The sequence below is a fragment of the Heptranchias perlo genome, unplaced genomic scaffold (genome assembly GCF_035084215.1).
Source record: "Heptranchias perlo isolate sHepPer1 unplaced genomic scaffold, sHepPer1.hap1 HAP1_SCAFFOLD_52, whole genome shotgun sequence".
Classification (NCBI taxonomy): domain Eukaryota; kingdom Metazoa; phylum Chordata; class Chondrichthyes; order Hexanchiformes; family Hexanchidae; genus Heptranchias; species Heptranchias perlo.
This window is the reverse complement of record NW_027139537.1, coordinates 7,681,561-7,696,281: the sequence shown is the minus strand read 5'-3', so window position 1 is coordinate 7,696,281 and position 14,721 is coordinate 7,681,561. Positions and strand designations below refer to the sequence as shown.

General features: G+C 44.9%; 5 non-coding genes across 5 annotated transcripts; 2 read left to right on the top strand and 3 right to left on the bottom strand.

Moving 5' to 3' along the window:
- Positions 1–1,233: 1,233 nt before the first annotated feature.
- On the bottom strand, positions 1,234–1,316 carry trnal-cag (transfer RNA leucine (anticodon CAG)). The gene has a single exon. It is a non-coding gene; the product is annotated as a tRNA-Leu (tRNA).
- Positions 1,317–1,394: 78 nt separating this feature from the next.
- Positions 1,395–1,467, bottom strand: trnak-cuu (transfer RNA lysine (anticodon CUU)). Its single transcript has one exon. It is a non-coding gene; the product is annotated as a tRNA-Lys (tRNA).
- Positions 1,468–4,015: 2,548 nt separating this feature from the next.
- Positions 4,016–4,087, top strand: trnae-cuc (transfer RNA glutamic acid (anticodon CUC)). The gene has a single exon. It is a non-coding gene; the product is annotated as a tRNA-Glu (tRNA).
- A 2,169-nt stretch (positions 4,088–6,256) lies between these two features.
- trnak-cuu (transfer RNA lysine (anticodon CUU)) lies at positions 6,257–6,329 on the bottom strand. Its single transcript has one exon. It is a non-coding gene; the product is annotated as a tRNA-Lys (tRNA).
- Positions 6,330–14,437: 8,108 nt separating this feature from the next.
- trnae-cuc (transfer RNA glutamic acid (anticodon CUC)) lies at positions 14,438–14,509 on the top strand. Its single transcript has one exon. It is a non-coding gene; the product is annotated as a tRNA-Glu (tRNA).
- Positions 14,510–14,721: the final 212 nt, after the last annotated feature.

The window sequence follows — 14,721 nt, the reverse complement described above, 5'->3', positions numbered from 1 at the left end:
AATGCAAAGTTATTTCACTTTTTTTAAGTGCCGTGAGGCTGAAAACGGGTCCCAGATGATTTGCGTTCACTCATGACTTGTTTTCCAGTGTTGGTCCGTCAGGTTTGCGATTCAATTTGGATTGGATATTGAAGATATTTCAGGATGATTGCACAACATACCATGTGTAAAGCAACCATCTTGATAACTTCAATCATCACACACTCTGCATCGACGCTGCAGAGACCCCAGCACCCCTTTCAATATTGTTTTTCTTAACTCACAGTTTTCAAAAGGGAATTGGATGAACGCTTGGATGGAAACATTTTCAGTGTTATGGGGAAACAGCAGGCGAGTGGGACGAACTGGACAGCTCTTTCAGAGAGCTGGCACTGGCACGATGGGCCGAATGGCGCTATGTTATTCTATGATTCTATTAATAGATCAATTTCCGCCTTTCACTGAGCCTCCCTAAATGGAGTGCAGTAATCGTGTCCCTGTGAAATAAGCTCCTGAACAGTAATATGGAAATTAGCGTGGCTGACCGGCTTGAAATTCTGGTTAGGCTCCTAACAGGAAATTTCCTCTCTAAGATTGATTATTTTATCAATTATCTCCCCCCTTTGGATCTTATATGTCTTTACATATCTTTTTGATCTCTTCTTCTACTGTCACGCCTAAAATACCAGTCTCCCTGGTAAATACTGAAGCAAAGTGATTATTTAATATTTCTGCCATTTCGCTGTCATTGCCTGTGAGTTTGTCGTGTGTATCCCTAAGTGACCCTATTCCTATCCTAAACTTTTTTTGGCTGTTGATGTGTCTCGAATACTTTGCTTTTTTTGATATTCCTTTTTGCCTTTCTAATAGTTCTTTAGACTTCTTTCCCAGTCTTTTCACATTCCCCTCTCTCCTTTATTGTCTAGTTTGGGCCTTTTTCTTCAGTTTCAATTTTGCCCTTGTTTCTTTATTCATCTCTGGTGTGTCATTTCTGGCTGGTTTTTTCTTGCTTTTTAGTGGGATATATTTCTCCTGGACTCTATTGATCACTGTTTTAAATGTTTCCCACTGCTGTTCTATTTCTTTGTCCAGATCATTAATATGTCAAACATTTCACCGTTTGAAACTTCTCAAGTCACATTTCCATCACAAAGCCAGTTGCTTTTGTGGGAGGAGTAAATCAACTTGGTCGAAAAATCAGCTGCAGCCCAATCCACAAATAAAATATTTTCACGTCTTCGTAAAAATAAGCATTGTCAGAAGTGGGATTCGAACCCACGCCTCCAGAAGAGACTGCGACCTGAACGCAGCGCCTTTGACTGCTCGGCCATCCTGACTACAAATTTAACATTTCATTCTGCATCAATTCTGCACCGTTGGCCAGTGAACGCAACATAAAAGTTTAAAATGATACTCGCCCATCGTGGAGCTCGAAACCACGACCCTGAGAGTAAGAGTCTCATGCTCTACCGACTGAGCTAGGCGGGTTTTCGTGCTTTTCACCACCTTATCTGTTATTGCAGCAAGCAGGAGAAAGACTCCATTTCAGATTATTGGAATCAATTCTGAGGGACAGGATGAACTGTCACTTCGAAAGGCACGGACTAATCAAGGACAGTCAGCATGGATTTGTTAAGGGGAAGTTGTGTCTGACGAACCTGATTGAATTTTTCGAGGAGGTGATAAGAAGGATCGATGAGGGTAGCGCAATTGATGTCGTCTACATGGATTTTAGCAAGGCTTTTGAAAAGTTCCCACATGGCAGATTGGTCAAAAAAGGAAAGGACCATGGGATCCAAGGGAATGTGGCTTATTGGATCCAAAATTAGCTCAGTGGCAGGAAGGAAAGTGTCATGGTCGACGGGTGTTTTTGTGGCTGGAAGGCTGTTTCCAGTGGGGTGCCGCAGGGCTCGGTACTTGGTCCTTTGCTTTTTGTGCTCCACATTAACGATTTGGACCGAAACTTAGGGGACATGATTAAGAAATCTGCGGGTGACACAAAAATAGGCCGTGTGGTTGATAGCGAGGAGGAAAGCTGTGGACTGTGGGGGTTCAGGCAATTTTCTGATAACAAAGCACTCAATCCATCTCTGAACGCATTTTGAACGAATACGTGTGTTTGACACGGCACAGGCACGATGGGCCGAATGGTCTCATCTTGTGGACTAACATAATACGATGATACTAAGTGTTATCAATCGGAAAAGCAACATATTCCAAATAAGAGCAGAGAGAGGAAACTCGTCTAACAGCATAACAGCACGGTGAGATATTGTATTTGAGAAGGATGAGGAGGGATAGTTTATCATGGTGGTAGTCACATGGAGTATCATTTGTGACTTTGATAAGGACCATTTCATGCTGCGACTGGGGCGGAAACCTAATTGGAGATATTCAGCCCGGGCGCGGCCCCATCGTGCGCGGTGAGACGGAGGTGGGGGTGGGGGAAGTATCAGAGCTGGGGCTCACCGGTGGAAGCAGCAGAAAAGTTTAAAACGGTACTCGCCCAACGTGGGGCTCAAAGCCACTACCCTGAGAGTTTTTAAAGAAAAGGGGGAGCAGCCACTGTCCGAATCTCTTGCTGGACTTGAAAGAACACATTCCAAGTACGAGCAGAGAGAGGACACCATTCAGTTGCCCATTGCGTTGAGCGAGATACCATCGGTTTCTGTAGTGTAGTGGTTCTCACATTTGCTTAATACGCGAAAAGTCCCCGTTTCGATCCCGGGCGGAAACATTATGTTGGAACTTGGTCTCCATAAACATCCACGTTGATTTTATTCTCCTGCCAAAAATGGAGACAGTGGCTGCTCCCTTATTCTTTGTAAGCTGCATCTTTTACTTCATTAAGCAGATAACTTTGAGTGATAGAAAACTGATCCTCAGTGACGCTCATTTTAAATTTTATTTCCTTTTACTCCAAAAGGGTATATTGGCCTTGGAAGGAGCGCAGCCCAGATTTACCAGAATGTTAGCAGGGCTCGAAGGGTTAAATTATGAGGAGCGGTTACATACTTGTATTCCCTGGAATATAGATCGCTTTTTAGGATTTTGAAAGTGAGATAGACAAATCCTTTCCTCTGGTGAGGGAGTCTAAGACAATATCACAATATCACAATAGCTGTTTTACGAGTGAAAACAGCCCAACGCATCACTGTGAGTGTCAGAGACGAGTCTCAAGGTGCCGCGTCCTGTACAGTGAATGTCAAAACTTTTAAAAGTTGCAGAAAGTGTCAGGGGTTCAGATACACAAACCTTTAATTGGAATGAGATTTTGTCAGAGGTTGCAGCCTTCCCTACTTCTCTTGCCCTTTGCGAGACACCTGTTCCGGTTTAAATTCACAAACTGGATGAGTTGGTGATCACGGTATAACAGACTCAGCGGTCCCGGGTGAGACAGAGAGAAATCAGCCCGGGCGCGGCCACAATGTGCGCGGTGACACTGCACGGGATGTCGGGGGAAGTCAGAGCTGGGGTTCACCCCTGAAAGCAACATAAAAAGTTTAAATCAGAATACGCCTAACATGAGGCTTGAGCCCACGCCCTTGAGATTTAGAATCTCACACTCTATCGACGGAGTTAACCAGGCCTGAAAAGCTCAGCCGCTCTTGTCTGTCAGTGCAGTAAACTCGCCCCTGGGTATGCATGTGCAGCAATCCCAACATAACGACCATATCATTGGCTGTGTTTATCTCTGTGTGTGTGTCCACCTTCAGGTTGATTTTGAACGAATACGAGTGTTTGTCTTCTGTTTGTAACATCAAATAAAAGAGGCCTTCAGACACTTCCCTCCCTGACACTGGGGAACCAGTGAGACAGACCTGTTATTGTCAAAACGCAAATGAAACATTAATTGCGGAATTATATGGACTCTTATCAGCGCCAGAAGTAGATTTACAATATATACATCCCAATAAATAAATAAATAATACAGATTCATGTAAATACATTTGCAACTAACAGAGTCACGAAACCATAGATATTATTTGTACCTAATACAAACACTCCCAGATATATTTAGAAACTTTCTATGTTTTCCCTGGTGGTCGAGTGGTTAGGATTCGGCGCTCTCACCGCTGCGGCCCGGGTTCGATTCCCGGTCAGGGAATTTGCTCCTCCAAAAAACACTCGCCACTTTTGCAGAATCATCGCAAATTGACGGCACAGAAGGAGGCCCATTCGGCCCATCGCTTCCGCGCCGGCCGAAAATGAGCCAACCAGCCTCATCCCACTTTCCAGCAATCGGTCCGTCGCCTTGCAGATTACACCACTTCAGGTGCAAATCCAAGTATTTCTTTAAATGTTGCGAGGGATTCTGCCTCGACCACCCTTTCAGCAGTGAGTTCCAGACCCCTCCCATCCTCTGGGTGAAAAAAACTCTCCTCAGTTCTCCTCTAATCCTTCCACCAATCACTTTAAATCTATGCCCCCTGGTTATTGACCTCCCTGCTATGGTAAATAGGTCCTTCCCATCCACTCTATCTCGGCCCTTCATAATTTTGTACACCTCAATTAAATCACCCCTCAGCCTCCTCTGTTCCAAAGAAAACAACCCCAGCCAATCCAATTTATCCTCACAGCCAAAATTCTCCAGCCCTGGCAACCTCCTCGTAAATCTCCTCTGTACCCTTTCTAGTGCAATCACATCTTTTTTGACCAGTCTGTCAATTGGGACCTTGACAAAAGCCTTGCTAAAATCCATTTGGACCACATCAAAGTACTCCAGGTGTGTTCTCACCAAAGCCCTATTTAAATGCAGCAACATTTCCTTACTCTTATACTCCAACCTCCTTGCAAAAAGGCCAACATACCATTTTTCTTCTTCATTGCTTGCTGTACCTGCATGTTAACTTTCTGTGATTTGTTTGCAAATACACCCAACTCTCTCTGAATACCAACATTTATTGGACTCTCACCTTTTAAAAAATATTCTGCTTTTCTATTCTTCCTACCAAAGTGGACAATTTCACATTTTCCCACCTTATAATCCAACTGCCACCTTCTTACCCAATCACTTAACCTGTCCACCTCACTTTGCGTCCTCCTCACGGCTTATTTTCCCACTTACCTTTGTAACATCCGCAAACTTGGATACATTACATTCGGTCTCCTCAAGTAAGTCATTCATATAGAATATAAACAGCAATTGCAACATAAATTGACCGCCAGGATCGAAAGCAGGTCCGTTCGCGTGTAAAGCGAAATGATAACCACGACACCACATAAAACCGCTGGTGACTTATACTGGACAGAGGGGAACTGACCAATCACCTCACTCTGCTCTGATTGGGACAGTTTTACTTCTCTTTAAACAACATCTCTCCTGTCCCACACTAAAATCATGGAATAGAATCATAGACTATTACAGCACAGAAGGAGGCCATTCGGCCGTGTTGCCGTGCCTACTCTTTGAAAGAGCTGTCCAATTTAGTCCAAAAAACCCAGCCTTTTCCCCGTAACCTTGCAAATCAGTCCTCTTCAAGTACCTGTCCAATTGCCTTTTGAAAGTTCCTATGAAAGCTGCTTCCACCGCCCTTTCAGGGAGTGGCTACCAGATCGTAACAACCCTCTGTGTGAAAAAAAAAAATCTACTCATTTCCCCTCTCGTCCTAAAAGCTCTCAATCCTTTTCCACGGATGCCTTTTTACAAACATTTCATTCATCAAAACCACATAAGTTACACAGGAAAAAGTCTTCATTTTCAAGTAATTAACGTTCCGAAGGAGCTCCCTAATTTCCCTCCCCTAACCTTATGAATCAGATCATTCTCGTCCGGATCCTTTTCCACATGAACCGGCCTCCCCCGCCTCAGGAAGTAGCCATTCTGATTCTGTGACTGTGGCCAGCTTTGTTGGGGCAGTTGGTTTGACAGGGACCTCACACCATACCCTCCTCCCGTGTTTTCTTCCACATCCACAGATTGGGGCCGGGCCTGGACTGATTTTTTTTCTCTGTCTCACCCGGGGCCGTTGAGTCTCCTGCTCAGATCACAAACCAGCTCTCCTACACTCGATCACCAACTCACCCAATTTGTAAATTGAAACCGGAGCAAGTGGCTCGTCAGAGGACAAGAGATTTCGGGCAGGCAGCAACCTCTGACAAAATCTCAGGCTCATCAGAGAGGTTTGTGTATCTGAACCCCTAATAACCTTCCTGCTCCTTTTAAAGTTTTGACCATTGTACACGAGGCGGCACTGACAGACTCGTCTCTTGCACTGACAGTCAAGCAAGCGGAGGGTTCACTCGCGAAAGCAGCGGAAAAGTTTAAAACCGAACTCACCCAACGTGGGGCTCGAACCCACGACCCTAAGATTAAGAGTTTCATGCTCTGCCGACTGAGCTCGCCGGGCCGGCTGAAGCATCGCCATTTGATCTGTTATTGCAGAGAGGCAGCTGCTGGCTCCGCCCCAGGGGCTGAGCAAAGAATCGGAGAAGGATACAGCTCAGAAGCAGGCCATTCGGGCCATCGCGCCCGTGCCTTGTCCGACAAACCATGTACCAGATTCTCCTGAATTCCAAGGTGTGGAACGAAAGCGAACAACAAAAGCCCTTACATTCGACCGTGGAGGTACAGGCAATTCTCTGAGAAACCGGGTTGTCTATTTCCCTGTGTTTACCTGTCTCTCTAGCTGTGATTATCTCTGTGCGTGTAGAGCTGCAGGCTGATTTTCAATTAATAAGTGTGTATGTGTATGTTTCTTTCAAAAAATAAATGAGGGAATCAAACGCTTCTCTCCCTGACACTGGGGAACTAGTGAGGCAGAATTCAGAGCAGGGTTCTGTTTATTTTGAAAAAGGGAACGCAACATGAATTCCGGAATTATTCAGCCTCCCACCAGCGCTAAAAACAAGCATAACCCCGATGTAATTTTAACACGCAAGCTTCTATCCTGGAATCAGATGTGCTAGCGTTGCGCCACGCGTTCTAACAGCAACGATCTGGATGTTTACCTTTCTGAAAGTTTCTCATACACCGTTTCACTTATTTCAGATCACCAAATCCTCGCCCACACCCACCGGGTGTCAGGCAGCCTCAGAAGCAGCCTTCACCTGTTCGCGGCAGCATGACTGCAGCAAATCCAATGACACACACCCGGCACCCAGAATCATCACATCACAGGAAAGGAACTGCTCAAAATGCATAACAGGACGGGCTGCAACTGATAAAACGCTGAGACTTTCGGTGTGTGGACTTTGTTCAGGACTGCTAACAGGACGGTGTGAAAATTTAAACTATGGATGTGTAGAAATGAATGTCATGCTTCTTTATAAAGTGAGTGTTTATGTTATGTGTGCCATTTATCAATTTATTTTGATTATTTTTACAATATGATTTATCTTGTTATAAATATATAGCATTGCAACTGTAATAATTATGAATGCATTTGGGTGTAACTGTGTGCTGGCTATCATTATATATCTGTATATCTGTGTTATGTATTTGTCATAGAGTCATAGAGTCATAGAGTTGTACAGCACGGATAGAGGCCCTTCGGCCCATCGTGTCCGCGCCGGCCATCAGCCCTGTCTACTCTAATCCCATATTCCAGCATTTAGTCCGTAGCCTTGTATGCTATGGCATTTCAAGTGCTCATCCAAATGCTTCTTGAATGTTGTGAGGGTTCCTGCCTCCACAACCCTCTCAGGCAGTGAGTTCCAGACTCCAACCACCCTCTGGGTGAAAAGCTTCTTTCTCAAATCCCCTCTAAACCTCCCGCCTTTTACCTTGAATCTATGTCCCCTTGTTAGAGAACCCTCAAGGAAGGGAAAAAGCTCCTTAGTATCCATCCTATCTGTGCCCCTCATAATTTTGTACACCTCAATCATGTCCCCCCTCAGCCTCCTCTGCTCCAAGGAAAACAAACCCAATCTTCCCAGTCTCTCTTCATAGCTGAAGCGCTCCAGCCCTGGTAACATCCTGGTGAATCTCCTCTGCACCCTCTCCAAAGCGATCACATCCTTCCTGTCGTGCGGCGACCAGAACTGCACACAGTACTCCAGCTGTGGCCTAACCAGTGTTTTATACAGCTCCATCATAACCTCCTTGCTCTTATATTCTATGCCTCGGCTAATAAAGGCAAGTATCCCATATGCCTTCTTTACCACCTTATCTACCTGTTCCGCCGCCTTCAGGGATCTGTGAACTTGCACACCAAGATCCATCTGACCCTCTGTCTTGCCTAGGGTCCTCCCATTCATTGTGTATTCCCTTGCCTTGTTAGTCCCTCCAAAGTGCATCACCTCGCACTTTTCCGGGTTAAATTCCATTTGCCACTGTTCCGCCCATCTGACCAACCCATCTATATCGTCCTGCAGACTGAGGCTATCCTCCTCGCTATTTACCACCCTACCAATCTTTGTATCATCAGCGAACTTACTGATCATACCTTTTACATTCATATCCAAGTCGTTAATGTAGACCACAAACAGCAAGGGACCCAGCACCGATCCCTGTGGTACCCCACTGGCCACAGGCTTCCAGTCACAAAAACAACCTTCGACCATCACCCTCTGCCTTCTGCCACTAAGCCAGTTTTGTATCCAAAGTGCCAAGGCACCCTGGATTCCATGGGCTCGTACCTTCTTGACCAGTCTCCTGTGGGGGACTATATCGAAGGCCTTACTGAAATCCATGTATACCACATCCACTGCGTTACCCTCATCCACACGCCTAGTCACCCCCTCAAAAAATTCAATCAAATTAGTCAGACATGATCTTCCCTTGACAAAGCCATGTTGACTATCCCTGATTAATCCTTGCTTCTCCAAGTGGAGACTAATTTTGTCCTTCAGAATTTTTTCCAATCATTTTCCTACCACTGATGTTAGGCTCACTGGCCTGGAGTTACCCGGTTTTTCCCTACTCCCCTTCTTGAATAATGGTATTACATTAGCGGTTCTCCAGTCCTCTGACACATCCCCTGTGGCCAGAGAGGTTCTGAATATATGTGTCAGAGCCCCCGCAATCTCCTTCTTTGCCTCACGCAGTAGCCTGGGATACATTTCGTCCGGGCCTGGGGATTTATCCATTTTTAGGCCTGCTAAAACCGCCAATACCTCCTCCCGCTCGATGTTAATATGTTCGATTATATCACAGTCCCCCTGCCGTATTTCTATGTCTGCATCGTCCTTCTCCATTGTGAAAACAGATGCAAAACATTCATTTAGAACCCCTCCCACATCTGCCGGTTCCACACACAGATTGCCATTTTTGTCCCTAATGGGCCCTATTTTTTCCCAAGTCATCCTCTTATCCTTAATATACTTATAAAACATCTTAGGATTTTCCTTTATTTTGCTCGCCAGTGTTATTTCATGGCCCCTCCTTGATCTCCTAATTTCTTTTTTAAGTATCCCCCTCCACTTTTTGTACTCCTCTAGGGTTTCCTCCGTCTTTAGCCTTTTGTATCTGCCAAAAGCCCTCCTTTTTTTCCTAATCCATTCTCGTATATCCCCTGTCATCCAAGGTTCCCTGGAGTTCTTGGAACCACCCTTGACCTTTACGGGAACATGTTGCCATTGTATGGTCTCAATCTCCCTTCTGAAAGACTCCCATTGCTCCGATGCGGATTTTCCTACAAGCAGCTGATCCCAGTCCATTTTGGCCAGATCCTGCCTTATCCGATTAAAATCGGCCTTCCCCCAATTTAGAAGCTTTATTTCCGGCCCCTCCCTGTCCTTTTCCATGACCACCTTAAATCTCACCGAATTATGGTCACTGTCACCAAAGTGCTCACCGACGAGCACTTCTTCCACTTGACCGGCCACATTCCCGAGAATTAGGTCCAGTACCGCCCCCTCTCTTGTCGGACTTTCTACATGCTGGCTCAAAAAGCTCTCCTGGATGCACGTTAAGAATTTTGTACCCTCTAAGCCTTTTACACTCTGAGTATCCCAGTTAATATTGGGGAAGTTGAAATCCCCCACTATTATTACCCTATTATTTGCACAATTTTCTGAGATTTACCTACATATCTGTTCCTCTATCTCCCCCTGACTGTTTGGGGGCCTATAGTACACTCCCATCAAAGTGCTTGCCCCCTTTTTGTTTTTAAGCTCCACCCATATGGCCTCATTAGAGGAACCTGCTAATATATCATCGCTCCTTATGGCAGTAATTGATTCTTTAATTAATATTGCGACCCCCCCCCCTCTTCTTATACCTCCCCCTCTGTCTCGCCTGAAGATTCTGTACCCCGGAATATTGAGCTGCCAGTCTTGCCCCTCCCTCAACCATGTCTCTGTGACAGCAACAATATCATACTCCCATGTGTTTATCAACACCTTCAGTTCATCCACCTTATTCGCAAGACTCCTTGCATTAAAATAGATGCGATCCAGCCTTGCCCTCACATATTTGCCCTGTCTTCCAAGCTGACTTGTTTTTTTCTCTATATTTCGCTGCACATCACCCCCTATTGTAGTTCCACTCTGTATCCCATCCCCCTGCCAAGTTAGTTTAACCGCCCCCCCCCCCCCCAACAGTGCTAGCAAACCTCCCCGCAAGGATATTTATCCCGCTCTGGTTCAGGTGCAACCCGTCCGACTTGTACAAGTCCCACCTTCCCCAGAAGCAGGCCCAGTGATCCAGGAAACTGAAACCCTCCCTCCTGCACCAACTCTTCAGCCACTCATTCATCTGTTCTATCCTCCTATTTCTATACTCACTAGCCCGTGGCACTGGGAGTATTCCAGAGATTACAACCTTTGAGGTCCTGCTCTTTAATCTGCGACCTAGCTCCCTAAATTCTTGATGCAGGACCTCATCTCCCTTCCTACCTATGTCGTTGGTCCCAATGTGGACCACGACCTCTGCCTGCTCACCCTCCCCCTTGAGAATGCCCTGTAGCCGCTCAGTGACATCCATGACCCTGGCACCAGGGAGGCAACAAACCATCCTGGAGTCACGTTTACGGCCACAGAAACGCCTGTCTGTTCCCCTTCCGATAGAATCCCCTACCAATATAGCTCTTCCACTCTTTTTCCTCCCAGCCTGTGCAGCAGAGCTACCCCTGGTGCCAGGAAGTTGGCTGCTGCTGCCTTCCCCTGATAAGTAATCCCCCTCAACAATATCCAAAGCGGTATATTTGTTTGAGAGGGGGACGGCCACAGGGAACCCCTGCACTGCCTGCCTGCTCTTCTTACTCTGCCTGGTGGTCACCCAATTACTTCCTGCCTGTACAACCGTTACCTGCGGTGTGACCATCTCACGAAACGTGCTATCCACGACGTTCTCAGCATCGCGAATGCTCCTTAATGAATCCATCCGTAGCTCCAGTGCCGCAATGCGGTTTGTCAGTAGCTGCAGCTGGATACATTTCCCGCAATAAAAAAATAAGACATAGAGAAATAAATATCCAGAAAATACATTTACGTTATATACACCCCAATAAATGAATAAATAATAGATACATGTAAATACATTTATAATATATACACCCCAATAAATGAATAAATAATACAGATACATGTATATACATTTACAATATATACACCCCAATAAATGAATAAATAATACAGATACATGTAAATACATTTACAATATATACATCCCAATAAATGAATAAATAATACAGATACGTATAAATATATTTATAATATATACACCCCAATAAATGAATAAATAACACAGATACATGTAAATACATTTACAATATATACACCCCAATAAATGAATAAATAATACAGATACACGTAAATACATTTACAATATATACACCCCAATAAATGAATCAACAATACAGATACATGTAAATACATTTGGAAGCAGCAGTCATGAAATGCATTTGCATCTAACAAATCAGAAATATATTTTTCATCTAAAACGGCTGCAGCCCAATATATTTATAACTATGACAAAACAACACATATAGCGCTCCCTGGTGGTCTAGTGGTTAGGGTTCAGTGCTCTCACCGCCGTGGCTCAGGTTCGATTCCCAGTCAGGGAATTTATTTTTAAAAAACAGTTCACTTCATTACACAAAATAATTCATGTCTCGAAGATGATTTTTAAAATTACCATTAATAAACCCAAAACGTTCTGTTTCGAACTGAAAGAAATGCTAACAATTTTGCCGAGTGACTGTCGAAACTACGCTAACTTTTCTGACTTCCATCCCTTCTTATTTTACGCACTTTATTTTTAGGATTCTGCTTCAAAGTGTTCAGTGGTGATGAGACCAGGAATCTGGTGCAGCCGTTGTTGAATGTGAAAGGATTGCAGCCCAATTTACACGAGAGAAAGCTCGCGCCTGGAAGTTTGTGAGGAGCAAGTTCCAGCAAATTGTTTCTGACCCGGGATTAAACCGGGAGTGTTTTCGCGTGTGAGGCCAACATGATAACCATTACACCACGAAAACGTCTATTTAATCCAGCCCAGGTCAGATGTAAGTATTCAGGGAGGAAGTGAACTGCTGACTCCTACTTCTGGGGGATATCCCAAAGCGCTTCATGGAGGTGTAATCAAAAACATAGAATCATGGAATCACAGGAGGCCATTCGGCCCATCGTGCCTTTGCCAGCTCTTTAAGCTAAATGGTGCAATTTTAAAGAGGGTGCAGGATCAGAGAGACCTGGGGCTATACGTTCACAAATCTTTGAAGGTGGCAGGACAAGTTGAATAGATTGTAAAAAAATATATTCGGAATCGTTGACTTTATTAATAGAGGCATAGAGTACAAAAGCAAGGAACTTATGCTAAACCTTCATAAATCACTGGTTAGGCCCCAGCTGGCCATCACACAATTCTGGGCACCACACTTTAGGAAGGATGTCAAGGCCTTGGAGAGGGTGCAGAGGTGATTTACTAGAACGGTGCCAGGGATGAGGGATTTCAGTGAGGTGGAGAGACTGGAGAAGCTGGGGTTGTTCTCCTTAGAGCAGAGACGGTTAAGGGGAGATTTAACAGGGGTCTTCAAAATCATGAACGGTTTTGATAGAATAAATCAGGAGAAACTATTTCCAGTGCCAGAAAGGATGGTAACCAGAGGACACAGATTTAAGGTAATTGGCAACAGAGGTGAGATGAGGAGAATGTTTTTTAGCAGCGAGTTGCCATGATCTGGAATGCACTGCCTGAAAGGTTGGTGGAAACAAATTCAATAATAACATTCAAAGGGGAACTGGATAAATACTTGAAGGGGAAAATTTTGCAGGACCATGGGGAAAGGGAAACGGAGCGGGTCTAATTGGATAGCTCTTTCAAAGAGTTGGCACAGGCACGATGGGCCGAATGGCCTCCTTCTATGATGTTTCCATGCTGTGATTCTATGTTATGGAGGATTTTCTGATGCAGTGGATATTCGGGGCAGAGGACCAAGTGGGGATTGAGCTCGACGGCAAGTGTACACAGTTCGTTCAAAGGGCTGAAGCCGATGGTTTCATTCTTCCCGTCGTTTAGCAGCAGGAAATTACTCGGCCATGCAGGCGACATTTTTTGTCTTCATTCATGGGATGTGGGTGTCAATGGAATGGTCAGCATTTATTGCCCATCCCTAATTGCTCTTGAGAAGGTGCTGGTGAGTCGCCTTCGTGAACTGCACCTTTCATTGACTGTGTCATTGACGTTTTCAGGATAGGGAGAAACTATTTCCGCTGGTTGGGGATTCTAGGACTAGGGGGCACAGTCTAAAAATTAGAGCCAGACTTTTCAGGAGTGAGATTAGAAAACATTTCTACACACAAAGGATGGAAGAAGTTTTGAACTCGCTTCCGCTCACGGCAATTGATATTTGCTTAATTGCTAATTTTAAATCTGAGATCGATAGCTTTTTGCCAACCGAAGGTATGAAGGGATATGGACCAAAGGCAGGTATACGGAGTTAGATCACAGATCAGCCATGATCTGATCAAATGGCGGAGCGGACTCGAGGGGCTGAATGGCCGACTCCTGTTCCTGTGGTACATTTCCCCAACTGTCTGTTCTCTCCGTAGTTGTTGCCTTGTATTTCAAGCATATTTTCGTTTCAAGCTCGGTTTTGGGATGAGCCGGTGGGCGTCAAAACGTGCCGTGGATCGAGACCGGGTTGCTTATTGCGGGAAGAGCAAATCAACTGGGCCGAAAAATAAACTGCAGCTCAAGCAACAAATAAAATAGGAGTCAAAATAACTGAAGTTAGGAGTGGGATTCGAACCCACGCCTCCAAAGGAAACGGCAACTTGAATGCAGCGCCTTAGATCGTTCGGCCATCCTGACTAATAAACGGCTTTTTCACTCGCCACCCTTTCCACATTGAGACCCGCCAGGAGAAAGTTTCACTCACTCCAGTGCTTGGTAAGATGAATGCTGCTGTGAAGGCTCGGTGAGCGGGATGCCACCTCCCCGGGTTTTCCTGAGCCTATTGTACTTTATTCCTATTTAATCACGGGAATATCCGCAATCAGGAGCTAAAAATAATTAAAAGCTGAATCACAGAGAAAGGGAAATCCATATTACATCTGATAAACCAACCAACAGCGCTCCCTGGTGGTCTAGTGGTTAGGATTCGGCGCTCTCACCGCCGCGGCCCGGGTTCGATTCCCGGTCAGGGAAGCAGCTTTTGAACACTTGTTGTATTCATCGCATGAACTGACTCAACGTCTGTGGGAAGAAAAAAAAACAATCATTGTTTTTATCACCATTAATTAACCGATAACGTTATTTTGCAGAATGAAAGGCGACTGAGGGAAGTTGGAAAACTTTAATAATTTCTTTTGTGCGATGAACTTTTTATCCCTTCTCATTTTACACACTGTATTTTTAAG